Raw genomic sequence first — 22165 nt, 5'->3', positions numbered from 1 at the left:
ATTTCATTTCACAATTTCAAAAAAAATTCATTTCAATTAACTGACATTTAAAAACCCAATGTCATTTTGAACTGAAAAATAAACATTTTGTTCTGAAAATGTCAAAATGCCCATCTCAATCATTTTGAAATTTTCCCCAAATGTTTGCAAAAACCAGAAATTCATCACAAGTAACCCTTTCCCACAAAAGGTTTTGATTTCCATAATGGCATCTCTTGGCAGAAAAATTATCAAGTAAAAGATACCTGACCAACTCGTGTTTTAAAGGAAACTGCTTTTTTTTATAGCAGTTGTAAAATGGGATTAAGGAATGATAAACTGTTGCTCTTCTGTTCTATTTAATGTCTGTGGCCGCCACCATAGCACCTGAGCATCTTTTAGTGACAAGGTTAGCATTTGTCACACATGATTCTTCCCCACTCCATACTTTCTCACTGTCTACATCCCCATCATCTTCTCTTCCCCTCCCCCACCTCCCCAGGGGCTGGGGGAGTGTGTGCACAGAAGGGAATGTTAAAAAAGAAAAAGTGGAATTTTCCCCACAAAAAGATCTTAAAATATTCCAACAGAATGAAAAATATTCAATTTTTTCCTTCAGCTTTTGCAATTTTTATTTACCATTTTGGGATCTACTCTAATCCAGGGCCAATACTAAAGTGGCTGAAGGTAGCCAAATACAGAACGAGTTGCAGGATTAAAACTATATCCTTTCAGCTAAAATGTCACTGTGAAACCATACCAGCTTACAGAAGACAGTATGGTGTGAGGGAGAACACAGACTTACTTTGGCTATAGAGCTGGTGGTTGTGACATTTTGGAGGATCATCCACAATAGTAAGGGATTCTGTTACAACCTGCTTTGTAATCTTGAAGGCCTCTATGCTATTCAGATATGGTTCAATTCCCTGACACCAGTAGCTGCATACAAGCATATGATCTCACCCTTGCTCTTACCAGTCCAGTAACTCCTTGCTAGGTGACACCAACTGCCCTTCCAGTCTCGGGTCTCCCCAAATCCCTCCTCTGTAAGTTCTTAAGTACCAGACACTTGGACTGTTCCCTCTCTGATTTGCCACTCCTGAAGGTGTGAAACAAGCTCTCCAGTTACCAGCTCACTTTGGCATACATACTCCATACAGTTTGCACATCAGAGACCTCCTAGGGTAAAAATAAATAAAAAGATTATTTAATAGAAAAACCACAGATACCAAGATGAAATAGTAAGGAAAAGTAAACTTGTCTTTGTTTTTTGTGTAGATTGTACAATATCCAGTGTTACACCTTTCAAACAGATAAAAATCCCTTTGCTAAGGTCTGGTGTACACTAGAAAATTAAGTTAACAATATGAAAGGTTTGCATTTGAGCGGTGTTGTTAAGCCAACCTAAGTGTCCCTGTAAACAGTGCTAGGTTGACCTAAGTACCACCTCTCAGGTAGGTGGATTATGCTGATGGGAGAATCCCTACCATTGGTGTAGGTAGTGTCTACATATCATGATATTCCATATAGGGTCTTACCCTATATAATTCCAATCAGCTGGTTCAACTGCTCATTTTGGTAGCCAGATGCTCTCAATGACGTTATCACCCTTTTACATTCAGATACTGCACAGAAGCTGCAATCTGACACAAATGCCCAGCAGAGAATTGCTCTGTCGGAGGGGAACTTTCTGCTGGCACAAGTGTATCATGGCCAGGTTCTGTGCCCTTATTACCTGTGCCTCTACAACACCTGCCTGACGTATAGGGTGCACCAGAGAGATAGGCGATGTGTCAGATCAGAGAAGTGGCCTATACTAGTGTCGAGTCCATTGAGGATCTCCTGCCAGTGCCATGGTGCAACTTAGAGCAGCCCAGCAGCTGTTTTATGTCATATGGGCTGGAGCCAGCACTGACAATCAGGGAGTTGTAACTGGATCCCTGATACTCACCTCCCACTTCTTTCCTTTATAACTGGCATTCTACTGCAAGAGAGAACCCAGCCCTACACATCTCACAAGAATTTTTGTTATAACCTGGAGAGGCATCAGTTGGAAGTAACAGAGGAGGAGAAGGACCTTGAAGTATTGGTTGATCACAGGATGACTATGAGCCGCCAATGTGATATGGCCATTAAAAAAGCTAATGCGCCCTTGGGATGCATCAGGTGAGATATTTCCAGTAGAGCTAAGGAGGTGTTAGTACCGTTATCCAAAGCACTGGTGAGACCTCATCTGGAATATTGTGTTCAGGTCTGGTCTCCCATGTTTAAGAAGGATGAATTCAAACTGGAACAGGTACAGAGACGGGCTACTAGGATGATCCAAGGAATGGAAAACCTGTCTTATGAAAGGAGACTCAAAGAGCTTGGCTTGTTTAGCCTAACCAAAAGAAGGCTGAGGGGAGACATGATTACTCCTTATAAATATGTCAGAGGGATAACTATTAGGGAGGGAGAGGAATTATTTAAGCTTAGTACTAATGTGGATACAAGAAAAAATGGATATAAACTGGACACTAGGAAGTTTAGACTTGAAATTAGAAGGTTTCTAACCATTAGAGGAGTGAAGTTCTGGAACAGCCTTCCAAGGGGAGTAGGGGGGAGAAAGACACATCTGGCTTCAAGACTAAGCTTGATAAGTTTATGGAGGGGATGATATGATGGGATAGCCTAATTATGGCAATTAATTGATCTTTGATTATTAGCAGGTAAATATGCCCAATGGTCTGTGATGGGATATTAGATGGAATGGGATCTGAGTTACTACAGAGAATTCTTTCCTGGGTGCTGGCTGGTGAGTCTTGTCCACATGCTCAGGGTTTAGCTGATCACCATATTTGGGGTCGGGAAGGAATTTTCCTCCAGGGCAGATTAGCAGAGGCCCTGGAGTTTTTTCGCCTTCCTCTGCAGCGTGGGGCACGGGTCACTTGCTGGAGGATTCTCTGCACCTTGAGGTCTTTAAACCACAATTTGAGGAGTTCAATAACTCAGACATAGGTCAGAGGTTTGTCACAGGAGTGGGTGGATGAGATTCTGTGGCATTGTGCAGAAGGTCAGACTAGATGATCATAATGCTCCCTTTTGATCTTAAAGTCTATGATTCTATCTCTAACAAAACATCAGTTGGATGTCCATCAGAACACCAGCTGCAAGCTGCTGCTGCTGCAGTACACTACTAACTTGCCTGGGAGCTGGGGTTGAAAATTAAAACAAGGTGGTAGGGCTATGGAAGGTGGGGAGAAAGACTTGCATAATCCCATTGATGTTATTTACACTTTGATAGGCAGCAGTTTTTTTAATAGACTGATGAGGATTCTTCTTCTAGAAGAAGGAGAATGTGAGGCATTAGAAATGCTTCATTTGATATTCTTTTCAGTAACCCTTTGGCTTTCGCACTCTTAAATGCCACATCTGCAATTTCAAAATCATTATTTTTTAGCCAAGCTACTGTATGTATTCCAGGATGCCAGCCAAATTCTAATAATGGCATCATTAAGAGAGAGCTATTGCAATGTTAAATGCTGTACTACTATGCTCATTTTGCCAATCAGCAATGTCAGTAATATCCTGTTCTTCAGGAACCCTAATTACATTCTTTCATTCAAATAATCAACATTTGTGCTTCCAACCACTTTGCTAATACAGAAATTCTTTGTCTGCCAGCTGTGAGAATTTTCTAACCTACTCTCTCACATCAGCAAATGGAGGGAAAGTTCATTTCACACTTGTGTAATGCATTCATATGAGAGGTAAGTACATTGGCTTAAAATTAAAACTGAAACATGCCAAAGCCACAAGCCAGAATACACTCTGGTTCCAATAAGATATAAATAAATATTGTTTAGAAAAAAAAAGATCCTGAAGAACTATAGTTTGTTAACTAACAAACCAACTGATTAATTCACTCCTCAATACAGGAAGAATAAATGCATTACAGGGTCACTTTTCACTTGCATCTAAATTGCACAAAAGGAACAGTGTACAACATGTTTCAGTTACAGTTATGTATTAAAGTCTATTCATAGAAAGTTTTGGATGCAATTTGGATTCTTAAACATTCAATTATCCAGCAGCAACAGGGGTCAAAAAATTAAAAAAGAGGCATTGGTAATGTGAGTGATAAACTTCAGAGGCATGCTATGCATCTTTGACCACCTCATTAACATTATACTCAGCAAGGTCTTGATCTTTCTTTCCATTGATTTAAATGGGAATTAGATTACAACCCAATTCATCTCCAGAATACTTCTAACATTCAAAACCACTTAACAACTTCCATAGATGCTATTCCTTTTAAAGAAAGATGGACAGCCTGTCAGATTTTTTTTATTTGCTTTGCAAAGGTGGATTTGCACCCTCTTCTCCCATATAATTGCATGGGTTTGAAATACAAGATAGGACAGAGGAGAAGATTACAGTAGCACAGATATGAGATGAGGGTTTGGACTGGAGATTTAATTGTGTCATCAGAGAGGAAGGAGCTCTTGGAGATTTTCAGGAAGAAGTGGCAAATGTTAGGTACAGCCTGGAGGTGTGCTCTAAAGAGACAGCCAATGGAAGATGATGTCCAGATTATGGACATGAGTGACAAGGAGGGTGGTGATGTTGTCAGCGATGACTGAGAAAGGCAGGATGAGTGAAGATTTAGGAGTAAAGATTAAAACAGGGGTCGGCAACCTATGGCACGTGTGCCAAAGACGGCACGCGAGCCAATTTTTAATGGCATGCTGGAGCCTGCCGGAACTCCAGCATGACACTAAAAATCCTGCCCAGCCCGGCGCACTCTCCTCTGCCCTCCACTTCCCCCGCGGGGGCAGGGAGCAGAAGCACAGCCGTGCGCACGGGGTGGGCAAATGGCCCCACTCTCCCGGCATGGCAAGCTGGGGGGTCCGTGCTCCCGGGTCGGAACGCGGGGCCGAGCTCAGCAAGCTGCTGGCCCCTCCCCCACCTTTCCCCCTCCCCTGGAGCCCTGTCACCGTGCATGCATCCCCAACCCTGGGAGTTGGGGATGCACGCTCCCGCGGGGAGGCAGACACGCTCCCCGCTCAACTGGATCAGCGTATCTAGCTCTGTGTGGAGCCTCATGGTAAGGGGCTCAGGGCTGAGGGGGTTGGATAAGGGGTGGGGGAACTTAGGGGACAGGGAGCAGGGTGGGTGGGATCTCAGGGGGGTGGTTGGATGGGGCATGGGAGTCCCGGGGTTTGTGAGGGGGCAGGGGGTGATTAGGAGTCAGGGCAGTCAGGGGACCGGGAGCAAGGAGGGTCCTGGGGGGGCAGATAGGGTGGGGGGTCTCTGGAGGGGGTGGTCAGGGGATAAGGAGCTGGGGGGGTTGGATGAGTTGGGAGTTCTGGGGGTCCTCTCAGGAGGCAGGGGTGTGGAAAGGGGTTGAGGCAGGCAGGGAGTGGGGGAGGTTGGATGGGTCGGGAGTTCTGGGGGTCCTGTCAGGAGACAGGGAGTTATTGGATAGGCATGAGAGTCCTAGGGGTCTGGCTGGGGATGGGGGTGTGGATGAGGGTCGGGACAGTCAGGGGACAGGTAGGAGGCAGAGTCCAGTCTGGGGACAAGGAACAGGGAGCCTTAGAAAGGGGGTGAGGTCCTGGAGGGGCAGTTGGGTCCCAGGAGGGGGTAGTCAGGGGACAAGGAGCAGCGGGGTTGAGAGCTTTTAGGGGGGCAGTCACCTAGCACTGTCCCCTGAGCCCTTATCCCAGACCCCCCCCCCACATACACACACCATGCCCTCTGCCCTGAGCCCCGCACCCTCCCAGGCCCCTGCCCTGAGCCCTATACCTCCCTCATACATATCCAGCCCTCTATTTGACTCCTTCATCCCACCTGCAACCCTGGCCCTGACTCTGGCACCCCCACCCATACCCAGCGCCCTCTCTGCCCTGACACCTACACCCCCTCACATACCCAGGCCCCAGCCCTGACTCCAGCCCTCTGGGTCCTGGCCGCCAGCCCCGCACAGCCCACTGCTGGTCTGGGGTTCTGGCTGATGGACCCTTGCCAGCCGTGGTCCCGGCCACAGGCACCGCTCAGCCCGCTGCCGGCCTAGGTGAAAAGAACCCCAGACCAGCAGCAGGCTGAGCGGGCTGGCAGTGTAAGATCAACATTTTAATTTCATTTTAAATGCAGCTTCTTAAACATGTTGAAAACCCTGTTTATTTTACAATACAACACTAGTTTAATTATATATTATATAGACTTATAGAGAGAGACCTTCTAAAAAATGTTAAAATGTATTACCGGCATGCGAAACCTTAAATTAGAGTGAATAAATGAAGACTCGGCACACCGCTTCTGAAAGGTTGCTTGCCCCTGGATTAAACGCTTTTTTTTTGGCCATGTTGAGATGAAATTGATGGCTTGACATCCACGGGGAGGTGTCAAACACAGGCAGAGATTTTACTTTGCACAGAAGGAGCCATGTCAGGTGGAGAAAGGAGTCTGGGTCATCAGCATAAATACGAGATCAGAATTGTATTTGTGGTTGAGATTACCCAGAGACCAGGTGAAGAGGAGGGAGTAAGACCCCCAGAGAAAGTTGAAGGTATGGAGAGTACGCTGAATGTAACACTGAAGGAGCAATAGGAAAGGTAGGAAGAGAGCAGGGAGAGATGGAGTCATGAAAGCTGAGGAAGCACAAGAAGAGCATGGTTGACTGTGTCAAAGACAGCCAATAGTTTCAGAAGGATAAGGATGAAGAACCAGCTGGGAGCTTTGATCATGATGAGCTCACTAGAGACTACCCCTGGACCATTTAAGGTCTATGATCTTCAACCTTACGCACCACAAAAAACCCAAGGCATGTCCTTGTTTCCAAAAACAAAAGCCGAAATGATAAAATGGCAAGGACAAATCAACAAGAATTTTGTGAGTAATATGTTTGGAAAGTAATCTCAGAAACCCCAGTGATAGGGGATAAAACAGCTGCCCCACACACAGGTACACTGCAGTGCTCAATTCAGAGTTGTCAGAAGCTGTTTGTTACCTCTATCCTCAAGTTAATTGTAAACATTTGTACACTGTATGAAAAGGAGTGAGAAAAAGAGAGTCAGTGCTAAACCAAATCAGATCTCTATTTGTTATTTTTAAAGGTGGGAGAATGAAATGATCTCGCCGTGAACATATTCTTAACTCACTGGCTGTTATCAAAGTAAGAGGAACAAGGCTATCAAACCACTGAACTACTATTTAGTTCAAATGCTAACTCCTAACTGATGGAGCGGTAGTTAATTAGCACTGGGCACAGACATTTCATTGGACCACATTCAAGCTAAAGCAAAAAAGGATTGTTCAATGAGAGCAAGTCAGCTGTGACTGAATGGAGAGGCTGTCTCACTAGCAACACAATCAAGAGTGAATGCGTATTCCTTAACGGATTTTTCCTCCAATAAAATAAGTACACTGGATCATTTTTATTGTGTACAGAAAGTGTAGCATTGTAATGCAATAAATAAAGATCAAATGATACTCTTTTGCTTTTCAATTTACTATAGCTGCATATATACCCCCTTGATTTCTGAGAGTACATGCCCTTTGAATGTGACTAGCACTTAATGACCCTAATGTGTCTACTTTTATTAGAAATAAAAAAAGGGGCACGAAATAAAAAAGGCATTTGATTATAACTGTACATTGGAGAACCCAGATGGTTTCCTCTGACATGCAAAGAAATGATATGGGAAGGGAAAACCAGCTACCTACCTTTTGTTCTTCGAGATGTGTTGCTTACGTCCATTCCATTCTAGGTGTGTGGTGCCTACGTGCGTGGTCATCAGAGATTTTTGCCTTAACAGTATCCATAGGGCCTGCTGTGGCACTCCCTAGAGTGCCGCACGCATACCGTGGTATATCAGATGCCATTGGCTCTATGCGCTCTTGGTTCCATCTTGCCGACATCTCCAACAGAGGGGTAGGAGGGCAGGCAATGGAACGAACATGAAAAACACATCTCAAAAGACAATAGTTACGAAAGGTAGGTAACCATTTTTTCTTCTCTGAGTGCTTGCTCATGTCAATTCCATTCCACAAGCAGAGTCGTTGGAGGGCTTGGAGTTCAGACTTGCAGATTGGAGTGCTGCTCTGCCGAAACGGGTGTCATCTCAAGCCTGCTGGGCCAGTGCATAGTGTGAAGTGAATGTGTGGATGGACGACCAGGTTGAGGCCCGACGGATTTCTTGAATCGGCACCTGAGCGAGGAAGGCTGCTGAGGATACTCGTGGCCTAGTCGAGTGAGCCTTCACTATCGGTGGTGGGGGCACCTTTGTTAGCTCACAACAGTAGCGGATGCAGGCCGTGATACAAGATGATATTCTTTGGGCAGAGACACTTGTCAACCTTTCATCCTGTCTGCGACCACAATGAACAACTGTGTTGACATAGGAAGAGCTTTGTTCTGTCTTTGTAAAAAGTCAGAACCCATCTGATGTCCAGGGTATGCAAGGAGACCTTCCAGGAGGGAAGCAGGAGAGAGCAGGAGGCTAGGGGCAGGAAGGAGGGATCCATGAGCCTTGATTCAGCAAATAGCGTAGCTGAAGTTGGCATACCTTAGGTCGACTTACCTGGCCATGAGGATGGCGATGAGTTGACCACTGCTGCTCCCCCGTCGACTCCACCTCTGCCTCTCACAAGCTGGAGTTCCAGAGTCGATGGGGAGCATGTTCAGGGATAACGAGATGAGACGCGATAAATTGATCCCCGATAGATCGCTCTCTACCACCGATCCAGCGGGTAGTGAAGACCTGCCCTTAGTAACCCAGTTGTGATCTCATGTTGAGGGAATAAATTATGTGTACAGTGTGCTGCAGCATTAGAGCTGGCTGGAAAAGTGTTTCAAACCAAACATTTTGAAAGATTTCATTTTTGCTCCAGGGCTGAAGAGAAACCATTCTGAAGCCAATACTGGATGCTTTATAAAATACCACTCTAAATATCTTTAGGACAAATATGGTTGAATATGTGTATGTCTTGTGTCATCTGTTACCTGCAAAAAAAAAAAAAAAAAAGGTATGTCTAGGTAAAGGTAACTCCTAGCATGCAATAAAAGGACAGTAACATTTATGAATGACACATTCATAAAAACCTATTTAACCTACAAAACTGGTAGAAACAGTACAAGAGTGGGCAGGATGAGGCAAATATTAGAGCATAAGGAACAATACATTCAATGGAAGTGGTCTCTTATCTTTTTTATCTTAAGTTGTCCATAATTTCAATCAGTCCCCTCAAATGTGCTTATTATTCCCAGAATAATTTTATGTGAATAATTCTCAGTCCATAGTTTGCGAGAAGTTAATTGTGAAATTTCAATATCTGAAATCTGAACTCTTTTTATTGGACACAGATCTCATGATAAATCTGTGCCTGGACTGGGTAAGTATAGATTGAAGTTGCTGATGCAAATAATTAGGAATACAAATTTGAAATTCACTTTCCACAGACATTCTGCAGAAACCACTTACAATTTGCAGTTTCCTGCCAGTAAAATCACTTGCCAAAATAATGCTGTTTCCCACGTGAAGTACAACCACAAAGCAAAACTTTAAAAAAATTTGGTATCTATAGAAAATATCTTGTAGCATTCAACCTGTGGTAGCAGTTATGTAAGTCAGGAGCTGCTTTGTGTTGAATGCCTTCATCAAACAAATACACTGAAAGCAACTGAATTTTTTAAACAAATGTAGCATAAGCTGGAACAATTAATTTTGAATGCAAGCCAGCTATACAGAAAAGGAAGTGGTGAACTGTAGAGAATAGAAACAGGATCCAGTTACAATATATCAGGAACTATCTGGTTCTAAAGTGCATGATTATTTGCTAAAATTGTTCATGTGTAAATGGTTGACTAAATAAAACATAATATGGCTTCAAAAAAAAAATTATGCTTCCTACGTATGTGTGTGTGTGAGAAAATCTCTCTCTCTCTCTCACACACACACATACTTTTCTTCCCTCATATACTTTTTGTAGTAAGCCCACTCTGAAGCTGAAAATTCAGCTTGGACTAAGTGAATGAATCTCCTACAAAAATCTCTGTGCTAAATTAAAGTTACACATTAGGTGCAAAGCCTTGTCTATATTCAAATTTCACTGGTTTAACAAAAGGAATGTTAAACCAGTCAAATTAAATCAATGCAAAACCTTGTGTGGTCAGTTATAATTCAATTCACACCTACCATATCAATTTATTTTAACTGATTTCTTACAAACTAAAAGCGATATAAGCCAGATTTCAATTGGATTAAGAGTTTCCACGTAGGATTTTGCACCAAATAAATCAGTTTTTAAAAGCAATATAAATTAAAACAGTTCAACTTGGACAAGGCCTACAAGGGTCATAAAGAAAACGGTAAGTGGAAAAGTACTATAACTTGCACTGATATGACTTTTGTTAGCTATGACAAACTGAGGGTAACTTTTATAGGGGAGCAGAAGTGGAGGATATAGCAAGAAAAAGGGAATGGAATTTGAACAAATGATTTCCTATAGGGCCCTCCTATAGGTTCTGAGCCTCATTTTCACAATTCTGGAGGCAAGTTTTCAGGGCAGGTCTATACTACAAGCACTACAGCAATGTGGCATAGACTCTTGCTACAACAACAGAAGGAATTTTTCCATCACTGTAAATCTTCCTTTCACCTGGCTGCATCCAGTGGGAGTTAGGTCGACCTGTATTGCACCGGGTGTAGATCAAGACTCCATGTTTGATTTTGTTACTTTACAGCAGACTGTCCTAACCCAAAATTTTAATCCACTCCTTTTTCTGTACAACATTGCTTTCAATGTATTCACTGTACTGGGCTGCACAATTAGGATTTGATTTGTAAATTCTAATTAGCAATGGAAGCAACATTAAAGTAACAGCTCTAATAAAGAACCATCTTATATGAGAAAGCAAGAAGCATAATAATTTAGACTACTCATTCATATTGTTGGATTGTAAGTGAACTGTAAACACTTGGAGAAGAGACATGGGCAGCTTAATGAAAACTTCTGCAGCAGGAGTAAAAAGAATAAAACTCAAATCCCAAGTGCATTAGGATGTTTAAAGAATGAGAAAAATACTAAAATATTAAAAACTAAATATAAAATGGATGGTATGCACTCAACAGGAATACTGTGTTCAGTTCTGGCCTCACTATCAAAAAGATATAACCAATACAGAAGGGGTCCAGAGATGGGTGAAGAAAATGACGAGAGGCATGGAAAGATCTCCATAGGAGGAAAAATTGGAAAAAACTGGGCCTGTTAATCTAGAAAGGAGATGGGTGATAGAACATAATACATGCACACGGTATAATGAATGGTATACAAGAGGTGAATTGTATCCTCCATTTATCTTTTTCTCAGAATACAAGGAAGTATTTAATGAAACAGGAATGGAACAAATTTAGACCTGGTAAAAGGAAAAGATACTTTTTTACATAACACTGACACACAAGAATATAAGAACAGTCTTATTGGGTCAGACAAATGGTTCATCTAGCCCAGTATCCTGCCTTCCGACAGTGGCCAATGCCAGGTGCTTCAGAGGGAATGAACAGAACCGGCAATCATCAAGTGCTCCACCCCTCATCGCCTATTCTCAACTTCTCACAGACAGAGGCTAGGGACACTCAAAGCACAGTGTTGCATCCCTGCACATCCTGGATAATAGCCATTGATGGACCTATCCTAAACTAACATGTAGTTCTTTTTTGATCCCTGTTATAGTTTTGGCCTTCACAATATCCTCTGGCAAAGAGTTCCTCCTTTGGTTCCTTTTAAACCTGTAGCTTATTAATTTTATTGGGTGACCCTTAGTTCTTGTGTTATGAGAAGGAGTAAACAACACTTTCTCCACACCAGTCAAGATTTTATAGACCTCTATCACACACACCCCTGGTTGTCTCTTTTCCAAGATGAAAAGTCCCAGTTTTTTTAATCTCTCCTTATATGGAAGCCATTCCATACCCTTAATCATCTGTGTTGCCTTTCTCTGTACCTTTTCCAATATATCTTTTTTGAGATGGGGCATCCAGATATTCACACAGCACTCAAGATGTGGGCATACTATGGATTTATATAAAGGCATTATGATATTTTCTGTCTTGTTATCTATCCCTTTCCTAATGGTTCCTAACATTATGTTAGATTTTTTTGACTGCTGCTGCACACTGAGCAGATGTTTTCAGAGGACACTCTTTGTTATGAGGTATCATTGAGACCAAGAACTTGGTAGGATTCAAAAAGGTATTAGACATTTATGTGGATAATGAGTACATCGAGGTTACATTAGATGGGATTTTAAAAGTTTGATGTAAACCCTGATGCCCCCTGACATAAATCAATCACTAAATTAGAGGGTTAGAAAGACAGTTCAACTATTACCAGGTTATTCCATATATTCCCCACACGATTTCTTGAACTTCCTTCTGAAGCATCTGATTCTGGCTATTTTGACTTGTAGGTCAATGGAATGCAAGACCTGGTGAGAGATTGTCACTAGAGCTGGCCCAGGATACTGAATTTCAGTTTCATGAAAATTAGTTTAGAACCTTGTAAGATTTCTGAGTAGTTCAAATAACAGCCATGAAGGACATTCTTCTCTTCTGCCATCACAGCAGTTAATTCCAGTCTTTGGAACTTTTTCAGGTCACGAATTCCTTTCTCAATCTAGACATACTACCGCAGAAGCCAGCTCAGTAAAATGTGATGAACAGGTAAGGTGTTTCTCAGAGGTGAATTTCATAGACATTGGATACTCTCTCCAGACAGTAGTAACTTTACCCCAAAGACAAGGATTAAATACCTCCCCCTCATAGAATTTAGCTCATCCACAGAGCAAGACACCTGAGTCACCATCTGCAATTCAGATCCATGTTCATCGTGACTGATAAAAGATTTCCAAAAAAACACTTAGAGAGGGACAGGATACTGGATTAATTGGACTGATCTGGTATGCAATTCCTATGCTCCTGTTAATCTTATTCATTGCAACATAATGGCTGTAATATTAGCTCCTGGAAAAGATGTTTATAAATTTTTTAACTTGGCATTTTGTTTCTCTGGGTAGTAGGGAGGTCTTTCTGCATCCACACCAGAGCTCTGAGGGTTCCTCCATTTCCTCTTATTTACTAATGCCTCTGTGAAATGTTCTGTACCTCAGGGGAACACCCAGCACCCCTATGTTCATTCTTACAATATGATTGTGTGGTATCCAATGCAATGTTTGTCATGTTGAGTGTCTTCGGAAGGCTCATGATGCACTGAACATTGTTGTTATAGTAATGGTATAATACAAGGGTCGGCAACCTTTCAGACGCGGTGTGCTGAGTCTTCATTTATTCACTCTAATTTAAGGTTTCGCGTGCTGGTAATACATTTTAACATTTTTTAGAAGGTCTCTCTCTATAAGTCTATACAATATATAATTAAACTAGTGTTGTATTGTAAAATAAACAGGGTTTTCAACATGTTTAAGAAGCTGCATTTAAAATGAAATTAAAATGTTGATCTTACACTGCAGCCTGCTCAGCCTGCTGCTGGTTGGTTCTGTTCACTAGGCCGGCAGCAGGCTGAGCGATGCCTGCAGCCGGGACCTGGCTGGTAAGGGTCCGTCAGCCAGAACCCCAGACCAGCAGTGGGCTGTGCGGGGCTGGCGCCAGGACCCAGAGGGCTGGAGTCAGGGCTGGGGCCTGGGTATGTGAGGGGGTGTAGGTGTCAGGGCAGAGAGGGCGCTGGTATGGGTGGGGTGCCAGAGTCAGGGCCAGGGTTGCAGGTGGGATGAAGGAGTCAAATAGAGGGCTGGATATGTATGAGGGAGGTATAGGGCTCAGGGCAAAGTTGTGGTGTGTGTATGTGGGGGGGGGTCGGGATCAGGGCTCAGGTGAGAGTGCTGGGTGACTGCCCCCCTAAAAACTCTCAACCCCGCTGCTCCTTGTCCCCTGACTACCCCCTCCTGGGACCCCTGCCCCCCCAGGACTCCACCCCTATCTAAGGCTCCCTGTTCCTTGTCCCCAGACTGGACTTTTGCCTCCTACCTGTCCCCTGACTGCCCCAACTCTCATCCACACCCCATCCCAGCTAGACCCCCAGGACTCCCATGCCTATCCAATAACCTCCGTCTCCTGACAGGACCCCCACAACTCCCGACCCATCCAACCCCCACATCCGCCTGCCCAACCACTTTCCACACCTCTGCCTCCTAACAGGACCCTCAGAGCTCCCAACTCATCCAACCCCCCAACTCCTTGTCCAGACCACCCCCTCCAGAGACCCCCACCCTAACTTCCCCCCAGGACCTCCTTGCTCCTGGTCCCCTGACTGCCCTGACCCTTCAGCCCCTGCCCCTTACAAACTCTGGGACTCCCATTCCCCATCCAACCCCCCCCCACCGTAACCCACCCCCGGGATCCCAACGCCCCTTATCCAACCCACCCTGCTCCCTGTCCCCTAAGTGCCCCCTTATCCAACCCCCCCAGCCCTGGACCCCTTACCATGAGGCTCCACACAGAGCTAGATACGCTGCTTTGCGGGAGCACACAGCTCCGCCCCTCCGGTTGAGAGGGGAGCATGTCTGCCTCCCCGTGGGAGTGAGCAGCCCCAACCCCCAGAGCGCTGTGCGCGGTGACAGGGCTCCGGGGGAGGGGATAAGGTGGGGGAGGGGCCGGCAGCTTGCTGTGCTCAGCCCTGTGTTCTGGCCCAGGAGCGCGGACCCCCCAGCTTGCCGTGCCGGGAGAGTGGGGCCATTTGCCCACCCCATGCGCACGGCTGTGCTTCTGCTCCCTGCCCCCACGGGGGAAGTGGAAGGCAGAGGAGAGCGCGCCGGGCTGGGCAGGATTTTTAGTGTCATGCTGGAGTTCCGGCAGGCTCCAGCGTGCCATTAAAAATTGGCTCGTGTGCCGTCTTTGGCACGCGTGCCATAGGTTGCCAACCCCTGGTATAGTAATTGTTGTTTTAGTACTGTTATAGGTTGTAATTTCATATATATAGCTATAAGGCTGAAAATGTGCCCTCATCGCTTAAAGCAAGCCCAGGCGAAAACTCCAGAAGCAGTGGGGCAGTTCACACCTCGTTACGGCATGTATGGGACAAACCCAGCCCATCCTCACAGGAACAAAGAACACAGGCTAGGCAACAACAAGGATATGTTGGACTCTAGAGTGAGTCACCCCCATTCCCTTGGTCAGTTTGGAACTGTGATGAGGTAATGGTCACCTGACTCTGAAGGAGGGGAGGGGGCACAAAGCCAAAAGGGAAGAAAAGACATGATAAAAGGGAGAGACGTTTGCCACGCTCTTCCTCTCTCTTCCACCTCCATCTACATACATCACCACCAAGCGACTGAAGCGCTGATCAAAGGGGAGAGCCTGGCTGAAAGGCAACCAGCCAGCCTCTGGTGAGAAGCATCTATATTTGTAAGGGCACTGGAAGTGTTAAGATCAGCTTAGAATGTGTTTTGCTTTTGTTTCATTTGACCAAATCTGACTTGTTATTCTTTGACTTATAATCACTTAAAATCTAGCTTTGTAGTTAATAAAATTTGTTTATTCTACTTGAAGCAGTGCGTTTGGTTTGAAGTGTGTCAGAGACTCCCCTTGGGCTAACAAGCCTGGTACATATCAATTTATTTGTTAATTAATGAACTCATATAAACTTGCAGTGTCCAGCGGGCGTAATGGGACACTGTAAGATGGAGGTTCCTAAGGCTGTGTCTGGGACTACAGATATTGGCTACTGCCATTTGGTTGCATAATCCAAGGAGCAGCTTAAATGCCGGAGGCTATACGTGAACAGCCCATAAGTGGGGGTTCTCACAGCAGATATGGGTAAGGCTGGCTCCCAGAGTCAAGGATTGGAATGACTTAGCAGATCACCAGTCCAGATAACACCAGAGGGGAACATCACACACTTACTTTCACATTTCTGCCAATATCCCTTTGGCTAAAACAGACAGAAAACATTTCACAACCTCCTATGTCCCTTCTATGTCAACTGGAGGGAGCAACACAAGGCACTTCCCCTCCAAGAACTGTTTCAGCAGCAGTAGCAGTCCCATCTCAGGTCAGAGCTCAGTTAATTTGTCTTTGACTAGAATTAGTTAGAAATGGATATGGTTGGAAATTGTTGAATTTCTCTTTATCAAAGTCACTAATTTTTCCATCTGCTAATTTTTTACTATCAAAGTATATTAACGCATCCTGGAACTAGAAAGACTTGTGATATTTGCAAAATAAAAGGCTGTTTGATTTGGTCTTAAAAGAGTGCTGTGTTCATCAAAGGAAACAGCACGCTGTTACATGGAAGAAACGCTGCTCTCATCCAGAAAGACAGTGAATTGTCTGAATGTTGTTAGAAATCTGATGTCCGTATATATAGCCATGATCAGCTCTTGCCACACTTATTTGAAAAGATACTTTCCCCCCCCCCCACCCCAAAAATCACACACTTTGCCATTTGCTGCTGAGATTTTTAGTTTAAATCAAGTTTTGGTCATTCCACAATTAGTACAGGACATTTTGCACTGACAAAGAAAATAGATAAGAGATTATCAAAAGAATAGTGGATTCCATATCTCAATGATGGGGAGTAGGGGAGGAGGGAAGAAATGAGTTCTTATGTTTACAGTGATTCTCAAAATTTTTATATTGGTGATCCCTTTCACACAGCAAGCCTCTGAGTGCGATGAATTTACCTTTTCTCACTGCTTTTAAATTAAGACTAAAAACATATTTTTATTGAATTATTGTGATAAGCAGAAAAGTTATTTTTAGTAGAATTTTATTTTAATACTTGACAGCAATCAATCACCAGAAGCAGCCAAAATCAGTGAGATGCATGATGCTGTTTGACACAAGTAGTTTTATTTTTGGTGTTGTTTTTGAAAGAGCTCATCTGATGTCGTCCTTCAGATCAAGCAGGTTTCAAGATTTTGTCTTTGTTGCGAGAAAGCTGGAGAATTCATTCTCATATGCGTAGATAGTGGGAAATGGCAGAAGGACTCTCAGGGCCATTTCAGATACTAGTGGGTACTCACTTGCAACTGAACACCAGAATTTTTTGGAGGCAGCTGTGTCAATTTTGCTTTCACTTCATCATCATCGATTGTATTAACAAACTGTGTGAATACCTTCAGTAGGAAACTGCTCAGCCATCACACAAAGGGTTCTTCACCGGGGAATGAAATAGTTTTGGTAGTGCTGGGAAATAGTGAAAGAACTCTTTGTGAAGGACTCTCAGATGTCACTGATAGCTGACTTGAGAGCACTATCAGTGTTGACTTCCTCCTCCTTGCTGAATGAGGAAAGTTTCGGAAACATGTCATATCTGTCTGAGTCCAACTTCCTGCACCACAGATCCAAGTTAATCTGGAAGGCTCTGATTATATTAGTCAGGTCTATTAATGTTGAACATTTTCCATGAAGAGACAGGTTAAGATCATTAAGGCTATCAAATATATCAACTAGGTTTTCCAAGCAGAGAAGCCATTTCTTGTGACTGAATTTTTTGTTCAACTCTTATTTCTCTTTTCGCAGGAAAAACTCCAACAATTCTTCACAAACTATAAAATCACGTTTTAATGTGCATTCCCTAGAAAGCCATCAGACTTGAGTATGGAAAAGGAGAACTTCACATTCACCACCCATTTCGTTGCAGAGCTCTCAAAAGAGACGACTATTCAGAGCATACACTTTAATGTAATTCACTGCTCATATAACATCATCCACCACAGTCTTAAGGTACATTGGCAATGTTTTTGCAGATGGGACATGACAATGGATTCCAAAATGAATGACAATCACATTAAGGGACATGCACTTCACCTTCTGCTGAATGCCAGACTGTGTGCACATCATGGTTGGAGCAATATAGATACCACAAAGATTTTTCTACTCAACGCTTTTGAAAAAGGCATTCACCTTTGTGACCGGGATCGCAGGAGAGCCAACTGAGGTCACTCAGTTAGGGTGAACGGCAAAGAATGGGGCAGAGAATCCCCAAAACTGGTAGATATTCCAATACTTTAATTTATCAAGCCAGCACAAAACAGCTTCTATAATACCTCACTGGTTACCCAGAAGCCAAACAACAAAGTTCTCTTAAAGTAACCCAGTCTCTGGCCTCCACCCAGAAACCCAAGTCAAATATGATGGAGATTACTGAAAAATCTTATTCATCATATAAAAAAGTTCTACCAATCCCAAAGGATCAGACATATTACCTCCCAGGTTAATGAATATTCCAGATCTTACCCAAATACACACTTACAGCCAATTTTATTAACTAAAATTTATCAAAAAGGAAAAGAGAGTATTGGTTAAGAGATCAGTATACCTGAGTACAATCTTGAAATTCAGATTGATAGCAGAGATGGTGAGCTTTCTAGCTGCAAAGAGTTCTTTCAGAATTTAGTCCATAGGTTAGAGTCCAATGTTCAAAATCATATTCAGGGTGTTTCAGTTTAGGACTGAGATCTCAATCTTGTGACTCAAACTTTCCCTGATGAAGCTTAAGCAGATCTGAGATACAGACGTTTGGGAACCAAGACATCTTTATACCATTTCAGGCCTTCTTGTGACAGCTCAGTGTCCTTAGGTGAACAATAGGCATTCATGGATACTTTGAAATAGGTCTATTTCCTTAGCATCACCGGTAATTGTCCATACAGATTAACATCAGGCAATTGCCTTCTTTTCCCCCATTCGCAGATGATTTGCTATACATTTCAAAGAGAGGAATACAGTGAAATCCTATGTTTACAGTTCATTTAAATGTTAAGGTGTCCTTCTGATCTCTGAATTAACAGAACACAGCATAGACAGGGACTGTTTGATTGCATTGTTAACCATTGACAATATATATGTAAATACACAAAAACACAAACATTACCTACCAAAATGTGTTTAAGGGTTGAATTTGGATCATTTATCCTGCAGGATGCTTAACCCTTTGTGGTCATGTATCACAACCTTCTTGAAAATGGCCTGTGATGTTGTGATTGTTCTTGTTCACAGAATAAGAACTCATCCTTAACATTCCTGACATTAACATACCATAAGAACACTATCACTTGTGCACAGTTAGTAACATCAGTAATTTCATCAAGTTACAGGCTGAACATACTGAAAGCAGAATGTTTAATTTTGTGCACAAATTGTTTTTTGATATCTTCCGACATCTCACATATTCTGTGTTTCACAGTGTCATTCAACGTAGAAAGTATATTCAGCTTTTTGGCAGTATCATTGCCAAGTATAAGAGATACAATATCTTTGCACATTGGCAGAACAAGCCTCTCACATATTGTCTGAGATGTTTTTGTTCAGGCAATTTATTGCAACACAACATAAGAGGCCTTCACCGCTGTTTGAAACTTTTTGCTGTTGGAAACTTCTATCTGCATCAAACCTGGCTTTCTTTGTTGCTTCTTCTCTGCATTTGAAAAAATCCACGTTTTGATTTTTATGCTCAGGATGTCTTTTTCAAGATGTTGCTGCCATTTGCATGGTTTTGTTGATTAAGATGTTTTGCAGCAAATGACACGTTGTGGTTTTTCAGTACAAGAAATAATGATGCCGGTAAAACAGTGTTTAATGTAGGACTCGAAATACTTTAGTTTTTTAGCAGTTTTAGCAGTATTTTCAGAAGCAAGTATGCACCCGTGTGTCTGCTGGTTAAATTACTTCTTCAGCTGCTGAGCTGAAAGTTGTAAGGTGGATAAGGAACTGGTTAAAGGGGAGACTCCAGCGAGTCGTACTGAAGGGTGAACTGTCAGGCTGGAAGGAGGTTACTAGTGGTGTCCCTCAAGGATCGGTTTTGGGACCGATCTTATTTTAACCTATTTTTTAATTACTACTTACTTGACCCTTGGGGCACAAAAAGCAGGAATGTCTAATAAAACGTTTGCGATGACAACAAAGCTGGGGGGTACTGCTAACACGGGAGAAAGGACCGGGGTAACATACAGGAAGATTGACCACCTTAAACTGGAGTAATCGGATTAGGATGAAAATATAATAGGAAAATCAAAAAAAAGTTGCAAGGTCATGCACTAGGGGATTAAATAATAAGAATTTAGTATACATTGGGGGAGACATCAGTTGGAAGCATCAGAGGAGAGAAGGACCTTGGGTATTGGTTGATCGCAGGATGTCTATGAGCCCGCCAAATTGCGATATGGAAAAAACAATAAACAAAAAAATTGCCATTAAAAAAGCCAATATTGCGGTTTTAGGGTGCTGGGCCGAAGGTTATGTTCTATCTAGCAAGGAATATAGGAGGTGTTAGTAACCGTTATATAATAGGCGCTGGTTGAGGACCCCCACCTGGAAATATTGTGTGGCAGTTCTGGTGTCCCTGTTAAGAGGATGAATTCAAAGAACAGGTTCAGAAGACGGGCTACTAGGATGATTCCGAGGGAATGGAAACGCTGGCCTTATGAAGGAGACTCAAAGAGCTTGGCTTGTTATGCCTTGGGCCAAAAAAGAAAGGCTGCGGGGGGCTATGCCTTGCTCTATATAATATATCAGGGGGAAATACGTTAGGTGAAGGTAGAGAATTATTAAAGACTTAGTACTAATGTATGCCACAAGGAAAATGGTACAAACTTGGATATTAGGAAAGTTTAGACTGAAATAGATCGAGCGTTTCTATACTCATTAGGGTGGAGTGAAGTTCTGGACACCTTCCGAGGGAAGTAGTGGGGGCAAAAGACTCTTATCTGGGCTTTTTAAGACTAAGCTGATAAGTATATGGAGGGGATGATATTGATGGGATGTTTAATTTGGGCAACTGATTCTTGAATTTCAGCAGATAAGTCTGCTCAACCTGGTCTGTGGAGGGGATGTGGATGGGATTGGGATCCTGAGTTCTGCAGAGAATTCTTCCTGGGTGCTTGGCTGGTGATCTTGCCCACCTGCCTCAGGGTTTCAGCTGATCGCTGCATATTCTGGGGTCGGGAAGGATCTTTCCTCCAGGGCGGATGGGCAGGGGCCCTGGAGGTTTTTCGCCTTCCTCTGCAGCGTGGGGCATGAGTCGCTTGCTGGTGGATTCTCTGCAGCTTGAGGTCTTCAAACCACAATTTTGAGGACTTCAATAACTCAGTCATGTGTTAGGGGTTGTTATAGAAGTTATGGGTAGGGTTCTGTGGCCTGCTTTGTGCAGGAGGTCAGACTAGATGATCATTTTGGTCCTTCTGACCTAAGAGTCTATGAGTCTATAAGCAATCAAGCCCTTTGTTGTCTCAGTCCCAGGGCCAGCCATAGGAAAAAGGGTGCAAATTTCTATTCAGTGCCTTTTCTTTGGAGGTGGAGAAGGGCTGAAGGTGGAGTGGAGTTAAGGATGGAGCTGGGCTGGCCAGGGTCGGGGCTCGCAGCGCCCACATAACCACGTTGCAACCCTCTGAGAGGTCATGACCCTCAGTTTGAAAACCAATGTGTTGGACTCACTGTCACTGAGATGCGCTTCAAAATGTTAGACCCTTCATGACCTGATTCCCAGCAATGCAGAGTCTTAATTTATTCAGAATATCAAAAATATTATAAGTTCAGTTCCACTTATCCTTTCTCAAAAACAGGATGCAGCATAAAATAGAAATTGCTAAGAGATGATGACAAGAATGGCTGACAAAACTTCCACATATGGAGAGACTGAACAAAATCGGGACTACTTAGCTCAGACAGGAGACAAGAAAACATAACGGTGTACAAGGCAATGAACAGTATAGAGAAGGTAGGATAAACAAATACAACAGATCTCATCTATCTCAAATATCAGGAAGCACTCAATTACACTGAAAGGTAACAAACTAAAATTAATACAGAAACATAAATTTTACACAGCACAGTTTGCTTGTGGAACTTATTGCTATGATTTATTAGAGGCCAAAAGCTTAACAGAGTTCAATGAGAGGACCAGATATTTATATGGATAATGAGAACATTTCAAGTTACAATAATAAGGATGAAAAACAAGTTGTCTTCCTCACCCCCATCCCCAAGGGCAGATTCTCAGCTGGAGTAAATTTGAATAACACCATTTACACCAGTTGATGATCAGCTGTAAACAGTTTTGTAAGAGAAACTCATGCTTCAGGGAACAAGCCAATCTTTAATGAAGGTTAAAAAGAAACTTTTCCTCTGGGCATGGTACTTTAAGTGCCTACTGCAGGCATCTTGTTTGCACTTTTGTCTGAAGCATCCAT

General features: G+C 43.1%; 1 long non-coding RNA gene across 1 annotated transcript; it reads left to right on the top strand.

Annotated features, from left to right (window-relative positions):
- Nucleotides 1-5034: 5034 nt before the first annotated feature.
- On the top strand, nt 5035-9198 carry LOC116833904 (uncharacterized). The gene is made up of 3 exons (XR_004375814.2): nt 5035-5065; nt 7731-7957; nt 8854-9198. It is a non-coding gene; the product is annotated as an uncharacterized LOC116833904 (long non-coding RNA).
- Nucleotides 9199-22165: the final 12967 nt, after the last annotated feature.

This window comes from Chelonoidis abingdonii, chromosome 2, assembly GCF_003597395.2.
Source record: "Chelonoidis abingdonii isolate Lonesome George chromosome 2, CheloAbing_2.0, whole genome shotgun sequence".
NCBI classification, from domain to species: Eukaryota; Metazoa; Chordata; order Testudines; family Testudinidae; genus Chelonoidis; species Chelonoidis abingdonii.
This window is presented reverse-complemented; position numbering and strand designations above follow the sequence as displayed.